The 22,558-nt window shown below is 34.9% G+C and overlaps 1 protein-coding gene and 1 long non-coding RNA gene across 2 annotated transcripts in view; one reads left to right on the top strand and one right to left on the bottom strand.

Moving 5' to 3' along the window:
- MEOX2 (mesenchyme homeobox 2) overlaps positions 1 to 22,558 on the top strand; it is a 75,588-nt gene that overhangs the window by 4,230 nt on the left and 48,800 nt on the right. The gene's annotated exons all lie outside the window — the stretch shown is intronic.
- LOC105740434 lies at positions 457 to 14,449 on the bottom strand. Its single transcript, XR_001116470.2, has 4 exons — positions 14,104 to 14,449; positions 6,277 to 6,423; positions 4,778 to 4,962; positions 457 to 3,508 (listed from the first exon to the last, which is right to left on the bottom strand). It is a non-coding gene; the product is annotated as an uncharacterized LOC105740434 (long non-coding RNA).

Genomic DNA, 22,558 nt, shown 5'->3' with positions numbered 1-22,558 from the left:
TTGCTGTCAAATTATGTCTGTCTATATGCTTGACTATGCAGAATGACTAGCAAATATTACATTTAATAAGCTGGAAGTTAAACTCAGAGTAATACCTTCTCAACCTCATTCAGTATTGTAATATTTCCAAGATATTTCAATCATTGTGTTTTCTGAAAGGAATAAAGTAGTGTTATTATTCATTTCTGTGTTACTGGATTGTGACTTTTCAGCATTTGCTTCAGAATTTAAAAAATGATATACTGGATCGTGAAGATTAGAGTGAAGTATTGAACAAATCAAATGGAGTACAAAAAAAACCACTTTCATTCTTTATCTTGGACTGGTAGACTAATTTTAGGTGTGAACATTTAAAAATGGTAATCTGACATAAAAAATTTGAAGTATCATTGACCTACATGAGTGTTCTAAAATGTGATTTAAAATAATCACACTCAAGTTAAAAGCAACAATTCCTTTAGAATTAAAATGCTTTATTGTTGAACATTAGCAATGAATGGAAGTAAGAATGCAAATAAAAGGAATAGTTTCCAATTCTGTGTAAATTTCTTCATTTATAATTCTTTTTAAAAGAAAAATCATAAATGCAAGGCATGGTATTGCACAAACTTTCACTGGGCTTAGAAATCCAGAACTTAGTATTTAAAATTTTAATATTTGTTTATGGTAATTATCAATAGAAACCATTACAATGACATAAGCTGATTTTTACTAATAAACTGAAAAAACAGTAATTCAGTCATTACCCCATTTTCCCTCTGTGTTTGAAAACATAGACCATTCATTATAACTCTGGAATTTAAGTTGTAATATTTATAAGAAGATCTAAACATCCTAAGAACTTAATTTTAATCAAAAATGAAATATCAGAAAATATCAATCTTTTCTCTTAGATTCCGGGAAATTTGGGAGGTGAATTCCGTATGTTATGAAATAATTACATTTTTTTTGCACTTAAGAAATGTAAATCTATGGATGAATTAATAGCTGAATTATGTAAAACGTCACCATATATAAGCCCACTACATGTACTTAGCCTGATAATGCTGCCTTGCTTGCGAAATTTTATTCGTTTAGTGTTTTTATAATGGCAGCTTGACACACAAAACCAAATGTGAAGGCTTTTTAGATTTTCATTTGAAATGAGAAAAACCAATATAATACAATAATATATTTTAGTTTTGAACTGTATTCACTTCAGGAATTTATTTCTAAATTTTCAGAAATTTATTTCTAAATTTTCCAAGCACTGCTATGAGGGCTGCAAATGTCTTTGAGCGATAAATCCTAAGGATGCAGAAATATTAGAAAATAAATTACAGGTAGGAATTTCTTAAATAATATCTGTTGAATTAATAGTTGTGGATGATTTATCTCTCCCAAATTTTCTTTACTTTTCTCACTTATTTTTTGATAAATGAAACATTTTGTGCAGGAAGATATATAAGCCTTTCCCCCCTTGATTGTAATAATAAAATGAGAAGGCTTAATTCTCAACTGGCCGGTTACATTGTATTTCCTGGCTTATAGCATTGGTAAATGATTTCAGTGGTTAAAATCAAAAGCAAAAAAATAAAATAAAACACAAACTAAGGCCAAAGTCCACAGATTAAAAATTGAAGTAGATGCAATTTATTTCCTATTTAGCATATTTAAGAAACAAGACACATTTTGTAATCACAATTTGTTTCTACATATCATGTGCTTTAGATGTTAATATGGTTTACTGACATACATATTTTGTAAAGATTGTAAATATAATGAGGCACTAACATTTTGCCTACTTTCCTTATGATGCTCTTATGACTATTTCTTTTATTAGTGTGTTGAACTGAACCCCCAAGTAGAAAAGGAGTAACGGTATAAAGTAAAGTTAGTTGCAAAACTCTCTACATTACTCCGAAATCATAGTCATCAGTGAGATTCAAAATCCCGTTGGAGAAAACCTTGCGGAATATTTTATGTGTTTTAATGTAGTAAAACTTACAATGGTCAAGGTCATATAGGGCTCAGCCTTCAATTTGCGTTAGAGGCAGAATTAATCTAAATATGATGCCCTTTTCTCTAACGGTTCTTCCTATTTTACTTACATTATAAAAATATTGAATTTTTTAAAGAATGTTGTACTAGATAGTATTTTATGATACAAAATAATAATGTATCTATTGATCCATTTGTGCTCATCTCAGATGTTGTTTTTATGTTTCAGAATAAGTATTTTCATTTAAAACCTTTTGACATTATTTATTACCAAATTAACAGAAAGTTACATGGTAAGTGTATGATCAAATGGGTTATTAATTTTCATGGGTGATGAGTGGGTTATTAATTTTCCTCTATATTTGAAATTTTTGACATATAATAAAGTAGCTCATTATTCCTGAAGCTTTCATTTATAATGTTACATTGTCTACAGAAATATTTCTACATTTATACATGTTACTCGCTATTAATTGTGCACTGTATTTTTAAATATTGGTTTTCACAGTGTTATGAAAATAATTTACATGTTTTTGGTTTCTTACATCAGCATATGCACAAGAATGATCAGGTAGAATCTATACTGTATCTATACATTCTTGGAAAGGGTTTGTATAAAGATAGAAAAAGCCTTTCAAAAATAATCCCTTATCAATAGATTTAGAAATTAATAAACTGGATCTTTAACTTGTATGATAATATTGCTATTTTATTTTTAAAATTTCCATTTACTTAAATGTTTAATAATTCTAAAATATTTGTGTACCTTGATGACAATTCTTATGTCCTTACAATGTGTACTTTTATTGCAAATATAACATATTTTTACTAGGTAATAACTCATAGTGGTAAAAACTTTAAGGTATTGATTATAGCTTTAGATTCAAAAGCTGTTGCTCTTCAAAATTTTATAGAATCAATTCAATGTGAATATTTCAAATGTATTTAAGTATTCTGCTGTTTGTATTCATAAGCTTTCTTTCTAAGATGTTAGAAGTATGTTTCTTAAAGCTTGTATAGGCTTCATTGATTAAAATTATGATCATAAGCTGCTTACTTTCACAGTTTTTTGTTTTTATTGTAATCTAGTAGAGAGGATAATGGCAAGGAAATGATAAAAGGGAGGGTGCTGAATTAACTAGGACGTGGAAGCTATACTTAAAACACACGTTAAAAGAAGGCATTTACTTTATATATGTATATGCATATATAGGTATATGTACATCCACACCCACACATATATATGCATACATTACTAGAACTCCAAATTTAATTTCCTGATAATAGTAAATCTGAATTACAGCATCCTTATTAAAAGCATAATATGATTATAAATGTTCCAATTACAAAATTAAATATTAAGCTTGAAGCATATATAGTCTTGTGAAGAGTCCAGCAGGCTTACGCTGGCAATCAATGATAGTCATAAAAGTCAAACCTGCCAAGTCCCTGCAGTTTTTGTTTTCTTTTGTTTTTCCTCTTTCTTTAGCTCATTATTCTTCACACACTTCAAGAGATTCCCATAATGCTACAAGAAAAAAACAAATTCCCAGTTATCTTACGTGACTGTGGGCAAGAAAATGACTAAGGTGAAGTCATCTGTCAGGCTCTGCAAAACCTAGAGGAGGGTCCAGCTTAGGTTGGCAGATGCCAGTAGAATTTTAAAGGCCTGGAATTTTACTCTTTGAAAATATAACCTTAAATTTTTGCCAGAAGTGACACCCAAATGAAAACTTATTTTTGCAAAGTGGTAGTTATTTGCAAATGCAATAGTGAAATATATTTGGAGTCTGTTGAGGTAGCTTGTCCACTGTCTGGACTGCACAGTAAACATTTGGATGATTATTCTTAGCCACCCAAAAAACTAGCAAACTAAACTGAGGTGTATTCTTATTAGTTGAAAAAATTAAATGGGCATGACTCTTACCAAGTTAACAATGAATGCAAAGCAAATTTTGCAAATCGTTGATTTATGTTGGTAGGTAACACAAGCAGGAAACTATTTAGGAAAATAAATATGTGTTATCTGAAACGTAATGGGGACTAGCTTTGATTTTGTAGGACAACAGCAATTTAGCAAATAACTTTCACATTTAAAGAACCATGTAAATAATGCTTTAGCACTCACTGCGTAGGTTGGAATCAAGTGATGTCTCTTATTTAATATTATTCAAAGATAAAATGAGGTCTTAGTATGTTTTCTGCCTTTAATAATTAAAATTTTCTCACCTATAAGCTATGCTTACATGGGAATTTCTTTTTCTTATTTGAAGTATAAACAGATCTGGATGCATTAAACTAGACAGAATGTAGATGTAAAAATGATTGAGACAGATTGAAATGACAGGAAAGTCAGAGTTTAGGCATCCTTATTTGGAGGCTTGCTGCCACCCACGTTTCTAGGATTACCATCTTGTGAATGTCCACACTCAAAATTCAGGTAATTATAAATAATTTTTCCTCCAGAACTATTCTTTGTTCCTGGAAGTAGAGCTTTATAATTTATTTTCTAGAACACCCAGATGTTTAGGAAAGTATAAAGAAGTGGCAACACTTTTGCATATTTAGCCATTAGTTGATAAATCATAAAAGATTTATCCTATGTCTTAGTTATCATATTAGACAAGGAAATAGATGTCACACTCAAAGGGATAATTGAAGAGAGTTTGATGATGGCAATTTGATGGTGGGTAGAATGTAGGGAAACCACAGGAAATGATGAATCCCCCAGGGTCTGTCCACAGTTGGAGCATGTTAGCACCCCTAACCTGAGGGGACAAATGCAGGGAGCTCTTACCAGAATCCAATGAGCACAACAAGACAGAAGCCTTCTGGAAAAGTTGGGACCTCAGATGGAGGATTGCAGCTCATGTCAAATATCATCCAATAACCTGTCTTCATGTCCTCCAATCTTCTTTTGTTGCTTCCATTGACCAAACACTATCCGAAGCCAGAACCCCGGGGGGTTAGGTGGAAGAAACCCTAAGAATCAACCGCAGAAGAAATGAGGCGAACATATCTGGGAGAACACAATGGTTAGGGCTAAACCCCCTCTCTGTCTCTTACTATTGTCACCCCTTGGCCACAAATTTAACTTTTCTGTACCATCGTTTCTGAAAAGGAAATTGAGTTAATATACACAAAGCAATTAGAACAATGTCTGGCTTCGTAAAGTGTTAGTTATTATTTTTATCATCTATCAATGAAGGTACAATTATGTCATGCATATGCACCATCTGAAAATAATCTATTTTATGCTACCTGTTTGCATTTTATTACAAATACTGCTATAGGAAATGTAACTTGCCTAAGTAATTACTAAAGATTTAAAATAATCATTGTCCTTAGAATTGTAAACGGCATGAAATTTCCCTGAAACGTAAGGTGAATTCTAGCCAAGTTATGTAAGAGGCTCAAGTTGCCTTTCCTATCCTTAAGATTTCCATTCCACAGGCTCTTTTGCTTGGACCTCTCCTAACTTCCTCTTCTCTTGTGTCTCCTGCTACTTCTCCATTGAAAAGCTGTTTTCAGGAAGAGTGCATATTGAACAAAATAAAGAATAAAATGAGGATTTTTTTTTTTTTCTTGAGAGCAAGTTTTTTTCTGTTGCCCAGGCTGAGATGCAGTGGCGCAATCTTGACACACTGCAACCTCCGCCATCCAGGTTCAAGTGATTCTCCTGCCTCAGCCTCCTGAGTAGCTGGGATTAAGCAGGCGCCCGCCATCACGCCCAGCTAATTTTTGTATTTTTAGTAGAGACGCGGTTTCACCTTCTTGGCCAGGCTGGTCTGGAACTACCGACCTCAAGTGATTTGCCTGCCTCGGGCTCTCAAACTGCTGGGATTACAGGTGTGAGCCACCGTGCCCGGCCAGAACTTAACTTTTTAAAAAGAGTGTACAGAGGGGCAGGGCATTTAGTCAAGAGGAAACAGAACTTAAATAAAAGGAATTCAAATATGACAATGAAATTTTGGGTCTCTGTTTTAGCTGTTAACGAGTAGGGTGGGAATGACATTTTCCTGCTATGTTAGAAACTTTATTGCAGAGAGAATTTTCTTATTGTAGCTCTGTTATTTTTAGCAGTTCCAGTTGCAGACCCTTAAGAATGGCAAATGTGCAAATATTACTAAAAGCTGAAAACATATATGTCCCACACAAAATGCATGAAAATAATTTTATTTTGGTGGTATAATTTCTTTTTACAAAGAAAATATTTTAATTATTTGTTTGTTCACTTTTGCATATTTAATACATTATTGAGAAATACCACTTAGAGGTAAAAGAGAACAGCAAAACCCCTGGAATTGCAAGTCCTGGGCGGTTGACTGCGTTGACTCTATTTAGTTTAGTCACCTCTCCCACATCCACAATGCAGTGTGCAGAATTCAGAAATGTACTTCAGTGAAATTTTAAATGATTATATATGCGAGACTTCTACAGCGCCTTTTGAATAAATAATAGAATCAAACATTATATTAAAATCACAAATGCAGAGTTAACTTTTTAAGCATTTTCAGATCCACAGCAATTTGATCCCTAAAATGAGAGAAGTTTAAAGGAATAGAGAGTGTTTCTCTGCTACATAATAGAAGAACTAGGAGGATGTAGGGAGAAGAGTACAGGAAGAAGAGCAAAATATTAAATGTCCGATAATACACAGCAGGGACAAGAAGGGTCCAACGGCATCAACCAGTGCGTTGATGCTTTGATTTTAGAGGAGGCTTGATTTGTCAAAGTTTTCTTAATGAATTATAATCTGTAATATTTAAACAGATGATTAGAATCAAAATAATCAAGACACTAGAAGAGACTCAAGGCACTATCCAGTTCAATGAATGTATTTCCTAGATGAGGGAATGTGCCCAGAGAAGTTAAGTAATGTCTGTCCATTCAGCCAAGTAGTGGCAGCTAAGCTTCCATATCCTGACTTCAGCCTAGTGCCCTTAAAAGGAAAATCTCATAAAATATTTTGAAGCCTTAAGTTTTTAGTCTTCCCAATAAAAATAAATTTCAGCATCATTTAAAATATTGGCTACTGCTTTTAAGTGAACAAAATGGAATTTGACAAAGTGCTTTGCTTGAGTGTAAATTACCTCTCCCAGAATCTGATTTCATGATTACCTCAGACATTTTTCAGCTTTGTTTTATGAATGTAAACAGTGATCAACTTCCTTAGCTTCAATTTTTAATTGTTTTAATGATATAGCTTTTGTGGTCAATTACCAAAGTACCTGAATATATTTGACACAGTTTAATAGCTGGCAATGTGCAGATAGGCTTTGCTGTAAATAGTAGATATTTATGTGAACAGAATCATATTTTAGGCAGTTATTTGTGAATTGAAGTATCTGTTTTTTTGTTTAAAAATTTAACATTTAATCCAAGTAAATTTTGTTAAGTTGAGCATTACCTATATTGTATTTGCCTTTTTTGTGTTCAGATAAAGTAATAAAAAACATTACTACAAGTAGACACCAGAAAACCTTCCCTTATCTTAAGTCCTTAACTTTATCCCCAGTTTTAGGAAACCACTGATTTAAAAAAATTTAATATAGTCTTTTTGCACAGAAGATGCTGAAAAATATTAATGATTGGTCATTTTTCTTATGCTAACCAGGCATGTTTTCCTTGTTTCTCCTCCTCTCCTGTTCACACCCATCTTCCCTACAATGTGTAAACACCAGACCCATCTGTTCCTCTCTAATACAATGAACTGTATAACCTCTGGAACACTCTAACATTGACCATTCTTGTCTATTTCACATCCTTAGTTCTTACAAGACTCTCAAAACACAGAATTAAATATCAAAAATAGTTAATTATTCCATAACTTTTTTCCTTTTGTTTTCTAAAGACAACACCATTTCCAAACATGCACACACACACACACACACGTTTTATCTAATTAATTTTAATTTACTGTCAAAATGCTTTCACATTTATAGTCTCAGTTGATGATTTCTTCTTTTCTATTAGACTTATCTTTATGACTGAGTTCCATTGCTTCATCCTACCAGAGCATGGTTCAAATCCATTCTATTCCATAGTCTTCTATATTTTTTCCCTGTACCTACTTTCAAGTCTCTTGCACTTAATTTAGTTCTTTCCCCCAGGACTCCCGAAATGAGTATTCTCTGAGCATCTTTATCTCTTGTCATTCTTCTCTAATTAAATGCTGTAGAATAATACAACATGTAGTATTATTTTGACCCTATCATTTCTCTTTGTGGAATTCTATGATAACCTGAAATTATTCTAACACTTAAAATACAAATGTTGAATTATTGGCTTTGAAACACAGGACACAGGGACCGGCTAATGTCAATCAATAATATGTTATTAGATATTACTTGTACTGGCTTTTGTGTGTGACCAAATTTTGTTTAATATTATATCTATCTATAGATATATAAGTATTATTATATCTATCGATCATCTATCTATCTACATACACATACACATATATGCATGTGTGTGTGTGTATTTAGAGCACTGCTTTTCTGGCAAAGTGAACTTTTCATTTAGTCTTTGGAACATGATGCTTAATGTTAAGAGTTTAAGACAATGTTCTGATACTTTCTAATGTGAATATCTAAATGTTTATAGTTTAGCTACATTCAAGTTTTCTACAGGATTTTCCACATCTCTCAGTTAGTCAGGAATCCCCAGTGATATGCTATGTCTTACTAGCGAATTTTTTCAGAAAAGAATTTAGACTATATTTTAATGGATTTCTGTCTACAATCTGTCATCCTAATCAGTACAACCTTTATTGACCAGCTAGGACCGTTTTTGTTGATGTTGGTTTTGCTTTTGTTTTGACCAATCTTTTTTTTTTTTTTTGATAGACTTGTTTATGCCTATTCCTCATCTTAAAAAAATCTTTATTTTGAGGTAATTATAAATTCACCTTCAGTTGTAAGAAGTAATACAGAAGGAGCCCTTATTCAGATTTCACTGTTTTATATGCACTTCTGTGTGCGTATTTAGTTCTATGCTGCCTGCCAGATTTATTTTTTATTTTTATCCCATAGCCTGTAAAATATTTTCCCAATCTATATGCATCATTTTCATTAAAATGTGGATGGTTACACCTTTTGAGATTACTACCTCCCTACACTAATCATTACTTTTCCCTTGACATATAATATCTATAAAGTGCAGAAGACTACACTTACATTTTCCCTTGTGGCTATCTTTGTTGTCCCTAGTTCACATGTCTCTAGTTTTTTACTTGGATCAGAAATATGCACTCCCTAAGGAAAAATTAGTGTTTTCTTTTTCTTTTAGTGTGTTTTCCATCATAGTCTTAAGTGTACAGTTCTTGGTAAATCCTATTTCTCGCATAGAAAATGCTTCCCTTGTAACGAATGATTTCTCTTTGTTAGGGGTGTTTTGAAGGTCTTGGTTCCAGGCTTTTAGTAGTAGGGCAAATTTCGAAGATGCCTGGGCAATCTGTAGGAGAGTTGAATGACTGTCCAGGTTAAGTTTAATTATCTGTGTTTGTGTCTAATTGATATTTATGGATATTTTCTTTTTTCTTTTTTCTTTTTTTTTGAATCTCGCTCTGATGCTCAGGCTGGAGTGCAGTGGCACGATCTTGGCTCACTGCAACCTCTGCCTCCCGAGTTAAAGCAATTCTCCTGCCTCAGCCTCCCAAGTAGCTGGGACTACAGGCACGTGCCACCACGCCCGGCTAATTTTTTCTATTTTTAATAGAGATGGAGTTTCACCATTTTAGCCAGGATGGTCTTGATCTCCTGACCTCATGATCCGCCCACCTCGGCCTCCCAAAGTGTTGGGATTACGGGCATGAGCCACCACGCCCTGCCTAATATTTACGGATACTTTCTAAAGTGAAATACCCTTGATTATATGTGATATATTTGCTATTATTAGATTAATCAGGACAAAAATAAATATGCATTTTTAAAAGTTTACCATAAACCAGCGAAACAATCTATAATTTCAAAGGTAAGATGTCTATATTTTTAAGAATTTGGAAATTGTCAAGCCTAGTTTTCTAACGTGTGAGAATGCCTCATTACATTATTTTTAAGTAAGACATAAGATTCTATATACATTCTGTGCAGTTATGCTATACATTGTTGAGCTTCTGAGCATTACATACAGTCAAGGAACATAGTATTTAATATGCCAGTCTAACAGAGACAAAACATTAAATAAAACATGGAATCATTGGACAACTGAGAAATATAAGGAATATCAAGCAATCTGCATTGTAGTAATGGATAGTGGCGAAAATAGTTGGTGATTTGAAAATAAAAAATAGATTAATTTCAAATTTTTCAATTGACCACTTTTTTTTTTTTTTTTTTTTGAAACAGAGTCTTTCTCTGTCACCCAGGTTGGAGTGTAGTGGTGCAATCTTGGCTCATTGAAACCCCAGCCTTCTGGGTTCAAGTGATTCTCCTTCCTCAGCCACCCACACAGCTGGAATCACATGCATGCACCAGCATGCCTGGCTAATTTTTGTATTATTAGTAGAGATGGGGTTTCACCATGTTGGCCAGGCTGGTCTCGAACTCCTGACCTCAAGTGATCAGCACTTCGTGGTCTCCCAAAGCGCTGGGATTACAGGCGTGAGACATCATGCCCAGCCCAAATTGACCAATTTTTTAAAAAAGAAATGAAAAATCTCCTTTATAAGGACCTTGATACAATGATACTGATTTAAACTGTAATACCCGTGTCATGTCACTCTGATTTGAGTATGACTGATTAACCATATTCATCAATGCTGTTTGTTTATGTGGTTATGAGACACTGATAAGTAACCACACTGTGGCCTGGCTTGTAAGGAAGGAGCAATGATAGTGAGGGGTGGGCAAGCTAATAAAGTCATTTCACCTGTGGTTACGGGCTTAGTCATGTAAACTGTCTAATAAAAGGGAAGTATGCAATAAGTCTACTTGTGCAATTGAGTTAGCATTTATTTCTGTAAGGAAGTAAAAATCAATCCATATTGCAACACATTTTGATAGGTTTAAAAAGATCTGTTAAATCTGATTTGTTTTGTTACCAATGACTCTGATACTGATTCCATTTTAGCAATTTCTTTAGTTCACGAGAACAGATCACTGTCAGACTCTCCATGCTTCTTTAATTTATCATAAAATTACTTTTTTCTGACTAGTAATTCTCAACACAGATATTACATTGGAATGATATGGGCATTTTTAAGAAATACTGATATCCCATAGAATATGATTAAGTTCATCTAGAATGGAGCTGGCATTTAAAAAATTTTATATTGGAAAGTTACAGCATTTAAAAAATAGAGAGAATTGTGTAATGGACTTCCCTGTTTCCATTATGTTCAATGTTTATCAACACATGGCAAATCTTATTTATTTGTACCATCCCACTACTGCCTCATAGTGTCCCAATTATTTTGAAAACATCTCAGATATCTTATTATTTTATCTGGACATTAATGTTTTTAAAAAAGCTTCCAGGTGACTGCAATGTATAGACAAAGTTGAGAATTACCAGTTTAGAATAGTCTTGTTTCTCAGTTGAAAACTTCTGAGAGTCAAGGAGCCCGTAGTCTAAATATGATCTTTTTCTGCACCTAGGGAGCAATGTCAGACAGGGTTGCTCAACAAATATTACAGATGTGCTAGAAATGACCATTTGTACATACATGCTTAGCATCAATTATTGTAATACTATTTTATGTCATGTAGTATGGTATGTAAAGCCACATGTTGCTATCTAAATTTAAATTTTAACTAAATAAAACTAAAAATTCAATTGTTTGGCTCCACTAAGCACATTCCAAGTACTCAGTAGCTATATGTGGCTGCTAGTGAATGGATCGGGCAGCACAAATATAGAACATTTTCATCTGTTAGTAACTCCAGCTGGACAGTCATTCTAAACAACGAGACAAACTTTCTTACCCTTCAGCTAATGAAGGAGGCATCAAGGATGCCATCCCTCTCCCACCTCAATGGACAAAGAGATTATGAGATTCAAATACCACAAGAAGCCAATTACAGTGAAAAGTTGGAGCATATCTGAAGGTGAAATGTAAAGAGTACTATTTTACCAAATGCCTTCATGGATAAATTCTTGCATCTGTCAACCAAATATTTATGAAAATAAAATGTATTCATTGTTTTGAAGATGACTAAGTATATCCTAAAATAATTATTAAACATAATGCATATGTGTAAGATATGGAGACTTATCAAAATAGAAGCAAAATCAGAAATATGAAAGCATTGAATTGTAGATACCCAATTTAAATGAGGTAAAGCACAACATAACAATGGAAGTGAATGTAAAAAAAAAAGTAGAATTTTGGAAGCAGGAAAGCAAACAATAAAAGCATATTCAAGAATGTAAGGTCAACTAGGGAGATTCTTCCAGGCCTCTTGAGGAATGGGGAGGAGACATTTTTCTGGGAAAGGATGGGGAACACGCCAGGAACTAGGCTAGATTTTCCAGGGGGAAAGTATGAAAACTCAATCGAATCAGGCAGTGGCAACTAATGACCTAGAATCATTAACCTTTAAAGCCTCTCAATAGATGTAGTCTTTAGTAATCCATGCTCTGAATTCCAGAATCGTAAGTCAGGTAGCTGAGAAAGAGGAGAGGTTACTAGAGGAGTTTTTAACTTTTTAGAAGGAAAATGGGAATAAAGTATTCATCTTGGCATTAGAAAAGAGCAAATGCAAGTAAGAGTGACCTATAGGGAGTCTCTTGTCTATACCGTGAAACATCTGGGCCTCTTTGGCCGTGGCCATACACTACGCAATTCAGCTGCCACGACTGCAGAGTTTTGACTATGTGGGAAGCAGGAGGACTATTCACCAGTGAATTCATTTTTAATAAAGATTAATTGGAAATTAATTGAGGATTAACCTGCTAGTGATTTTTGGTAGAAAAGGTAGTATTAACACTACACATTAGGCAAAGATATTACTGGACATATTCACGTTAGAATTTATGAGTTGAGAGTGTGCGTTAAAGTATGAAAATGTTAATGACTGTTAAAGTATGAAAGTGTTAATGATTGCAATCAGGGTATCTTAGAAACACAAAAAACAAATATACGTATTATAGCATTGAGCCAAATATAAATAAGTGCCCAGGCAACTCTCATTATTCACAAGGCGTTTTGGAACAGAAATAAGTCTAGACCAAATATAATTTGTAATAAAGTTTTATTGGCAATATAGAAGAAGGGTAGAGAAAATCTTTCAGTAGTTTTCATTGAGTGACATTTATGAATTTACTTTTATGTTGAAACTTTACTCGTACGACATTGGTGTCATTGGTGTGTAAATGTGTGGATGTCGTAATTGTGTTATTAATACCAATTGTTTTTTACTTTAGATTAATAAATCTGACTTTTTGCAAATTAAGAAAAGGTGCTATTGTTTTTTCCATGGACATAGTGAGGAGAGGTAAGAGACGATGTTTTAAATAGAAACCACTTAGAAGAAATAGTTTGCATATGTATAGCATCCCTATTAGAGACACTAATTAAATTTATGTTAATTAACTGCAGTAAAGTAGAGTTGACCTTTGAATAATGTGAAAGTTAGGGGTGCAGATCCCCATGTGCAGTTGAAAATCCATGTATAACTTTCAAGTCTCCTAAAACTTAACAACTGGCCAGGTGTGGTGGCTCATGCCTGTAATCCCAGCACTTTGGGAGGCTGAGGCGAGCGGATCACCTGAGATCAGGAGTTCGAGACGAGCCTGATCAACATGGTGAAACCCCGTCTCTACTAAAAATACAAAATTAGCCAGGCATGATGGTGGGTGCCTGTAATCCTAGCTACTCAGGAAGCTGAGGCAGGAGAATCGCTTGAATCCAGGAGGCGGAAGTTGCAGTGGGCCGAGATCACGCCACTGCACTCCAGCCTGGGCGACAGAGCAAAACTCCGTCTCAAAAGAAAAAAAAAAAAAAAAAACTTAACTACTACTACTAGCTTACTATTGCCCAGAAGTCTTATCAATAACATAACAGTAGATTAATACACATTTTTAATGTTATATCTATTATATACTGTATTCTTACAATAAAGTAAGCCAGAGAAAAGAAATGTTATTCAGAAACTCATAAGGAAGAGAAAATATATTTACTATTCATTAAGTGGAAGTGGCTCATCATCAAGGGCTTCAGTTTTCATCACCTTCAGGTTGAGCAGGCTGAGCAGAAGGAGCAAGAGAAGGGAGAGGTCTTCTGTCTCAGGTAGCAGAGGCAAAGAGAATCCATGCATAAGCAGACCCACACAGTTTCGCCCCCTGTTGTTCAAAGGTCAACTGTAGTTAAATGCATGTTAGTACACAGTAGAAATAAGTAGTTTCCACATTACTTGGCTTTACCTTGAAAACTCGGGATGTGAGAAAAAAATTAAACCAATAAGAAATTTAAATATGTTATTCCAAGGGGATGGAATAAAGTGAATCTTTTGTTTAACTGTGTCCTAAAGAGGTGCTGAACTAGGGAGGGAATGCTTAACACAAGAGTCACACACAGAATGTGATTAAGGGATTTTCCTCGTTAAGTAGCTGAGCTATTCTCAGGTCAGATATAAATACTTCCTCACATTTTCTCTACACTTCTAATACCTTTTAAAAACTTTCTCCTTTTACATCTCCTAATGAAAATATACTTCATTTAAATTAACTTATTAACCTTAGGAAGTACATTAGTATTTTAGCCCAAGATGAATTATTTAAAGGCAGGAGCTCAGAAAAGGATGATTTTCATAAATGGTTATTCATTTCAAATTGTAGCCTACCTCCCCTAGGACCCCCAACACACCACACCAATGCAATAGGTGTTTCAGCAGCATCATAATTAATAAACTTGTACATAATTCCCTAAGTTCCAGGGACTTGGCCCTATGCTTTGGGTACAGTAAGAGGAATAGAACAGCTTGAAGTTTCTGGAAGGGTCCACAGTACAATAGGGAAGCCAAAGATGGAAACAAATGGTGACAATCTGTGATAGAGAGTATAATAATGCAGTAAACATGATGCAAATACCCAGAGAAATCCAGGGAGGTTCCAGGAAAAGGGTGGCAGCTGCCTCAACTCCTCTCACCTCTTATTTCCTACTTCTTTTTTTCTTTTTTTGAGACAGAGTCTCACTCTGTCACCAGGCTGGAGGGCAGTGGTGCAATCTCGGCTCACTGCAACCTCTGCCTCCTGGATTCAACCAATCCTCTTGCCTCAGCTTCCTGAGTAGCTGGGACAACAGGCGTGTGCCACCACGCCCAGATAATTTTTTATATTTTTAGTAGAGACGGGGTTTCACCCTGTTGGCCAGGATGGTCTAGATCTCTTGACTTCGTGATCTGTCCTCCTCAGCTTCCCAAAGTGCTGGGATTACAGGTGTGAGCCACTGCGCCCAGCCTTATTTCCTACTTCTAAAAGGTGATGAGTACATGAATATCTAGTAGATGGTGGCCAGAATCAAATCATTTTGAAGAAAAATATAAGGGACTTTGTCAAGTAATAAGCATATTTAATTCAGTGTAGCTTTTGGGTTCCTGAAATTCGGTGCAAAATCTATTCCTAGGATATTCTTGTTCATATCCTCAATTTTTACCATTTGAATTTTTTTTTGTTTGTTTGTTTGTTTTGAGACACAGTCTTGCTCTGTTGCCCATGCTGGAGTGCAGTGGCACGATCTCAGCTCACTGCAACCTCCGTCTCCCAGGTTCAAGCAATTTTCCTGCCTCAGCCTCACAACTAGCTGGGACTACAGGCACATACCACAACGCCCGGCTAATTTTTTGTATTTTAGTAGAGACAGGGTTTTACCGTGTTGCCCAGGCTGGTCGTGAACTCCTGACCTTATGATCTGCCCACCTTGCCCTCCCAAAGTGCTGGGATTACAGGCATGAACTACCCCACCCGGCCCCATTTGAATATTTTTTTGTCTCATGCACCAAGGTTTGTGAAGCAGTAATTGATCCAAGGTTACTAAACTTTGTATTTCAAAAATACAATTCCTAGGACATCATTAGACAAAGTCACAGTGAAAGGCAGGAGATTTTCATAGCTGTTTAAATATATATAAGCTGCATTATTTCTGGCATGAAATCAATGCCATTTTGATAAGGTAAGGGAGGATTAGGCCTATGGAAGTCATTGAGAATTCCATTTACAGGCATGACTGTGATTGTATTAGCTCTCCCGCTTCGAGGACTGACTTTAGATGAAAATTATGAAACAAGTGATGTGACTTTTAGCCCTTTCTGAGTTTTCCTCCATTGGTCTTGGCATTTCTTCCTTTATTTCCATCTTTATCTTGAGAGCTGTTAATACCTTCCTGCAGTCTACATTTGAACACATTTGCAGAATGTTAGAATTGGAAGGGGTTCTAGAATCCATCAAAACCACCCTCTCAATCTTAAAGTTGAGAAAATTGAGGCTCAGAAAGTGGCACCCCAAGACCATATATGCAGAGGTGGGAATAATAGCATCCAGTTGAGTATCTTCTATAATCTGCTGTTTGAACATTTAATTTCATTTATTTATTAAGGTGTCAAGTAGCTGAAATTTTACCTTTGAGGATTATTCAGCTGAGCACTTTCAGCAATAAGGGTAAGGATAGCATATAAATCCACTTTCCTAGTCTAGCAAAATTATTGTTACATTACTGATGTCCACTTGATCTGAATGAATACTGCAAATTAGTTTGCCAGTATTTTTTAAATGGAATCTAAAAGGGATTTGATTCTTTTTGATGAGATCTCAGTGTCTGACATGCATGATATTTACTACATGGTAAAATTGGTCATTTTGGGGGAAGAATAATTTGGACCATTCTGGAGTTGATATTTATTCTTCAAATGTATTTTGAAAATTCAACTTAACATTAATATATGTCATTAGTGACTAAAATAACAAGTAAATCAATAGTGCTGTTGTACTTGAAACTACTTCAGGATCTGGAGTTTCAGGGTTTGCTTGTATTCTCTTTCTAAATAACAGACATCTGACTTGAACTCCTGAAATTAATCTCTTTTTGCTTTTAATATTCCTTCAGGTATTTTCCAAAAGATAATTAGTGTTACTGATTCATTAAGGTGCTTTTTTCTCTTACTTTAAGGTAATCTTAGTTTTCTTTGCTCATTTTATTTTCCCTGGGTTATTCTGGAAATATATCTGGAGGAAATCATATAGATTCACAGATTTGATGATATTGAATCACATGGCTCTGGTTTGCCAAAATGTGTAACATTGTCTTGACCATTTAGAGTGTGGTTAGAAGGAACCCTGAACTGTAAGAAAAGTAGAGGCTGTGTGTGTGTGTGTGTGTGTGTGTGTGATGTCCACTTAATAATAAATCTGTCATCACTGACTGGTGTTCATTTCCTCTGAAATAAACAAATCACTATTAAGTCCTTTGAAACAGGAGACTGCCAGGAAACACAAAAGTCACTTTTGCTTCATCCTCCAAGATAAAGTATTTAATAAGTGGAAATGAGATGCAACAGAAGGAGTGGTGGCGTCTTCACACCTGCTAGAAAGTCCAGCAGATATCCACAGAGCACGAATTCTAACAAATCTCAAACCTTGACATTTAGCAAAAGTGCAGAGACTAAGCCAAGAAATAAATCTGTACAGCCCTTGCAAACTTCTTAATTAGAAAGACTGATTTGTGGGAACATAGGAAGTTTGAAGAGAAAATGTTAGGAATTATAGCTGGAGGGTTATGTCCCCCACCCAATGAATTAGCCCTGAAGTATTTTTATTTTCAAATAATTTCATACTCTAAATCAAATGGTAGTTGATCCCTATATAGGAGCTTTTACTAGAAAGGTGGGGTCTTGCTTGAGGAGTAAACATCAAGCATCTATTGCTGAGAGTTTTTGTTGTTTGTTTGCTGGCATATTTGATGTTGGAAAATTTTAGAACTATGACTCATTGTTATTTACCTCAATCAAAACAAGTGAGTACCTCCAAAGTAATTGCATATATATTCTCGCTAGCAATTTAATAGGGAAATACAAGGTCAGGTAAGAGGTAAGAAAAAGAGAAGCCAAATGCCACAACAACTAGAAAGATCAAAAAGCAAATAAAACACAAAGGGAAGAAACAGACATCAAGAGGAAGACCGAAAGCATATCCCAAAAATAAATTTAAAAGCATATTTTTGTTTAATCCCTTATTTTTTATTAATGAATTTATTTGTCTCAATAGCAGAGTAGATCCCTCTTAACCTATCTCCTTCACATATATTGGCTCTTTAAGTACAGCCAACTGTAGTTTATATTTGCTTTAACAATCATGATGCTAAAACAAAATAAAAACAAAAACAAAACTTGATCTGAACTAAAATTTTCATTTGAACTCAAAATTTTCTTTCTCTCAAGATTTGATAAACTTCTTAAATCAGTTATCTATCATCAATCTGTCTATCTATATCTATCTATACATTTTCAAACAGATACTATTGAACAGAGCAAGAGCCTAATTAGGAGATCAAATAACAAGTTATTTTGTCTCTTCCAGCAGCTTAGTGATTGGAATGATGCTATTACTATGAGCTATGATTTGCTTCTTACTGATTGCCTTATACCCGTGTTTCTCTTTAAATGCCTGCCACAGTGCATTTAATTTAATTTATAATAGTCCCAGCCTTCAGAAAGCTTGCATGTTATTTTTGTCTTTCAAAAAATAAGTTTAGTGCTATGTCATTTGTATATATTAAAGATTATTGGCTGGGTGAGGTGGCTCACGCCTGTAACCCCAGCACTTTGGGAGGCCAAGGTGGGTGGATCACAAGGTCAGGAGTTCGAGACCAGCCTGACCAACATGATGAAACCCCATCTCTACTGAAAAAAAAAAATACAAAAATTAGCTGGGTGTGGTGGCATGCGCCTGTAACCCCAGCTACTCAGGAGGCTGAGGCAGGAGAATCGCTTGAACCCGGGAGGCGGAGGTTTCAGTGAGCTGAGATCATGCCACTGCATTCCAGCTTGGGTGACAGAGCGAGACTCTGTCTCAAAAAAAAAAAAAAAAATTACTACAGAAATTTCTCTTGCTTGACATTAACACAGTTGGCCACAAGATGAGTTCTTACATCTTTTTTGAAAATTTAATCTTCTTACTCATTAATTTTCAATAATGAATTTATAATTATATTGATTTTCAGAAATCTCTGATTTTTTTTACATAAAATGTTATTTGTGGCTGTGAAAGAGTCTCATGCCTGTGTGTTCTGTGTGGCCTCAGTCACTGGGAACTTCAGTAGGGAAGCTAGTGTTCTATCTGTAGAATAGATTTACAGATTGGTTATTTATACATGTGAGAATGACCACTATGTTAGTATATTTCATGCTATTTACATCCTTGAATTATTTGATAAAATGGTATGGAGACCTCTTAACTGTGGGGCTTTTGTTCCCAGAGTATTGATAATAACTTAGACTTTGACCTCCAGAACAAAATGCACTGTCTGTTAGATTACTGTTTTCTAATCATGGGAATCATTGATTTGTTTAATGAACTGTGCTTTTAAATTTTCATATGTCCTGCATTCAATCATAAATCTTTTGGAGTGGTTTCATTTTTTATAAATCTCAGTATGAAATACAAATAAATTACCAAAAATACTCCCAGTCACTGCACTTTTAAAGAGGATGTGGAAAAACTTTGAAGGAATGGGGGCCTGCTCCATTGTTCTAAGCCAAAAATATCAAAATTTGGCTTATAACACTATGGAAACTAAAAGTCTGCTTATTCCTATAGGGGATTAATGCATTACTCAACCTTGAAAAATTATATTGCCTGGCAACTACAAAATATGTTTAATTTTCCCAGTCCTTCTGTCTCTATTCTATTATTTTGAATCTAATATCATTCAAAAGTTCTGTTCTGCTGACAGTTCAAATCTCATTAGACTATTGTGCAGCTGATATTCATGCTATTGGAGCAGTTTGGTATACATACTTTTAAAATTAACTGTAAGTAGAATTGTCTCAATCTTTCCTTCCCTATCTACTTAATTGCTTTTAGTTTAAGAAAATGGAGAACTGAAAACCCCTACAACTAATACACATCCCTAAAGAAAAAATATTATGTATGACATTAAATTATATTCTTATTTGAAGACCTCAAAGTTGCTAAATTAGAATTCTCTAGGTAATGGACTTTCACTGATTTTATTTTTCCTTTTCAAAAATTAACTCAAATGTAAACAGCAGTAGTAGTGCTAATTTTCTGTCCAAGATTTTCCTAGTCAACACCAGTAAACAGAATAAACGGGGTTGGTGGGGTGTGGGGTGGGGGAACACTGATCTTTTTCATTTTAATTCCAGGGTGTAAGGATGGACTTGCTTCAAATGAAAATGAAATTGTTAACTTTGCAAAGTTCTGTCTAAATACAAAACAAATTTATTTTAGTTTACCCTATTTAACTTGACTCTTTCCATTGCATAATGCAATTTTATAGTATGCAGCTGTGCAATTATGGAGTTAGTAGCATCTATGTTTGCCACCCCAGCCAGTCATTATCTGTTACTGAATAATTTGTCAATGCTTAAGCAGGTAGAGTGGTACTAATAACGTCAAAACCGCAGGCTTAGGTTTTGAATGTTAGCTTCTCTCAGAGAATGATTTTCTTTCGTGGTTATACAGCACTGCCCTAATCGTTACCAGCCATATAATAAATGCATTCTGTGTTACACAGGGAACTTTGTGTGTTTGCCTTGCCATAAAAGGAAAACGCATGAAGAATGCCACTTTGAAATGGCTGATCATATTTTTTAGGATGATTGATTCATCTCCCCACTCCTTCAGTCGTTCAGTCACTTATAAAGTGCATATTGAGTCCCTCCCGTTGGCAAAGTGATGAACTTCTAAAAACAAATATGGTTGATTTTAAAAGCAAAACGCATTCCAAAAGTTCAGGCCCCATAGTTTATGTAGGTGGCTATTTGATCAAGTCAGTTTTGTGAATATGTTAATATATTAACAAATCATAAAGAAAATTGAGAAACTTTGAATATCCCTCTCTTAAACCATAATTAACTTAGCTCTAAGAAAAATTAGAGATGTGAGTGAATATGTTCTTAGTTTATTATGTGAAGTAGCTCAGCTATAGGTCATGGCAGATTTGATAAGGAAAAAAGATAGCCACTTATCAACAGAAATGCTATTTATCTTTTTAGTTATCAAAGCCTACCAATTTTACATTCTGGGCAACTGTTTAATATTTCCCTTAACCCAGTTTCTTAATTTAGAAATGCTGTTATTCACCTGCATCATTACAACAACCCCTCTTCAGTGTATCCTAATGCTTCCTTTCTCTCTCTCTCTCTCTTTTTTTTTTTTTTTTTTGAGACTGAGTCTCGCTCTGTCGCCAAGGCTGGAGCGCAATGGCATGATCTTGGCTCACTACAACATCCACCTCCTGAGTTCAAGTGATTCTCCCACCTCAGCCTCCCGAGTAGCTGGGATTACAGACACCTGCCATCATGCCTGGCTGATTTTTGTAGAGATAGGATTTCACCATGTTGGCCAGGTTGGTCTTGAACTCCTGACCGCAGGTGATCCGTCCGCCTCGGCTTAAAGTGTTGGGATTAGAGGCATGAGCCACCACGCCTGGCTCCTTTCTCATTTTTAAAGCAATTGTGACCATGGATTTAACCATTGTTCCCTGAGCAGTATATGATAGGCAGGGACCTTTAATGTGGGATCAGTTGTTCTCAAATCAGAGTGATTTTGTCCCTCACTAGGCATTTGGTAATCTCTAGAGACAAATAGTTGTCACAAGTCAGAGGTAGGAATAGTTCTATTGGCATCTAGTGATTAGGAGCCACAGATGCTGCTAAATATCTTACGATGCAAACGACAGTGCCCCACCACCAGGAATTACCTCGTCCAGAAGGTCCATAGTGCCAAAGTTGAAAAATCCTCGAGAGAGTAGGGTGGACAGGATTCAAAGAATAGGGTCAGGTTTCTATTCTTCAGGCATATTCATCTAATACTGTGCTGAGTAAAATTCTTGATTTTTATTTATACTCCCTGTTGCTCACAGCCTACACTCTCTTGCTAATTTTTGCTACCATTCTCTGGTGTTCTCCATGTGCTGGTTTTAGTCCCAGAAGAGTATGATTTTCCATAGGACACTCTGTGCTCTTTTGTGTTTCTAGATTTTGTTCTTGCTATTTCCTTTGTGTAGAATACCCTTATTTTTGCATCTACAGAAATCTCACTCATTCTTTAAGATCTAGCTCAGGTGTCACTTCCTCCTGGAAGCCATCCTTAGCTCATTCAAGAAGGAAAGGTATTCACTTTTCCTCTCAATGATGTTATAGATCATTGCACATGCTTTTATTTTTGAAAAAGTCATTTTGCATTGTAATCATTTATTAACTTGTGTCTCCTAAACCTGATTACAGAGACAAAGTCTTTAGTTCTGTGTGCTTAAGACAATGACTGGTACAGAGTATTACCCAAGTACTTGATAAAAGAATAAAATAAATATTTGAATAATTGTGGAAAGAGAATAAAGAATCTATATCACATAAAACTGCTAAAAATTATTAAGCTGGATCCTCTTTGCTTTTTTTTT

The sequence above is a fragment of the Nomascus leucogenys genome, chromosome 11 (assembly GCF_006542625.1).
Source record: "Nomascus leucogenys isolate Asia chromosome 11, Asia_NLE_v1, whole genome shotgun sequence".
Classification (NCBI taxonomy): Eukaryota; Metazoa; Chordata; class Mammalia; order Primates; family Hylobatidae; genus Nomascus; species Nomascus leucogenys.
The sequence above is the reverse complement of the archived record's forward strand: the minus strand, read 5'-3'. Positions and strand labels throughout refer to the sequence as shown.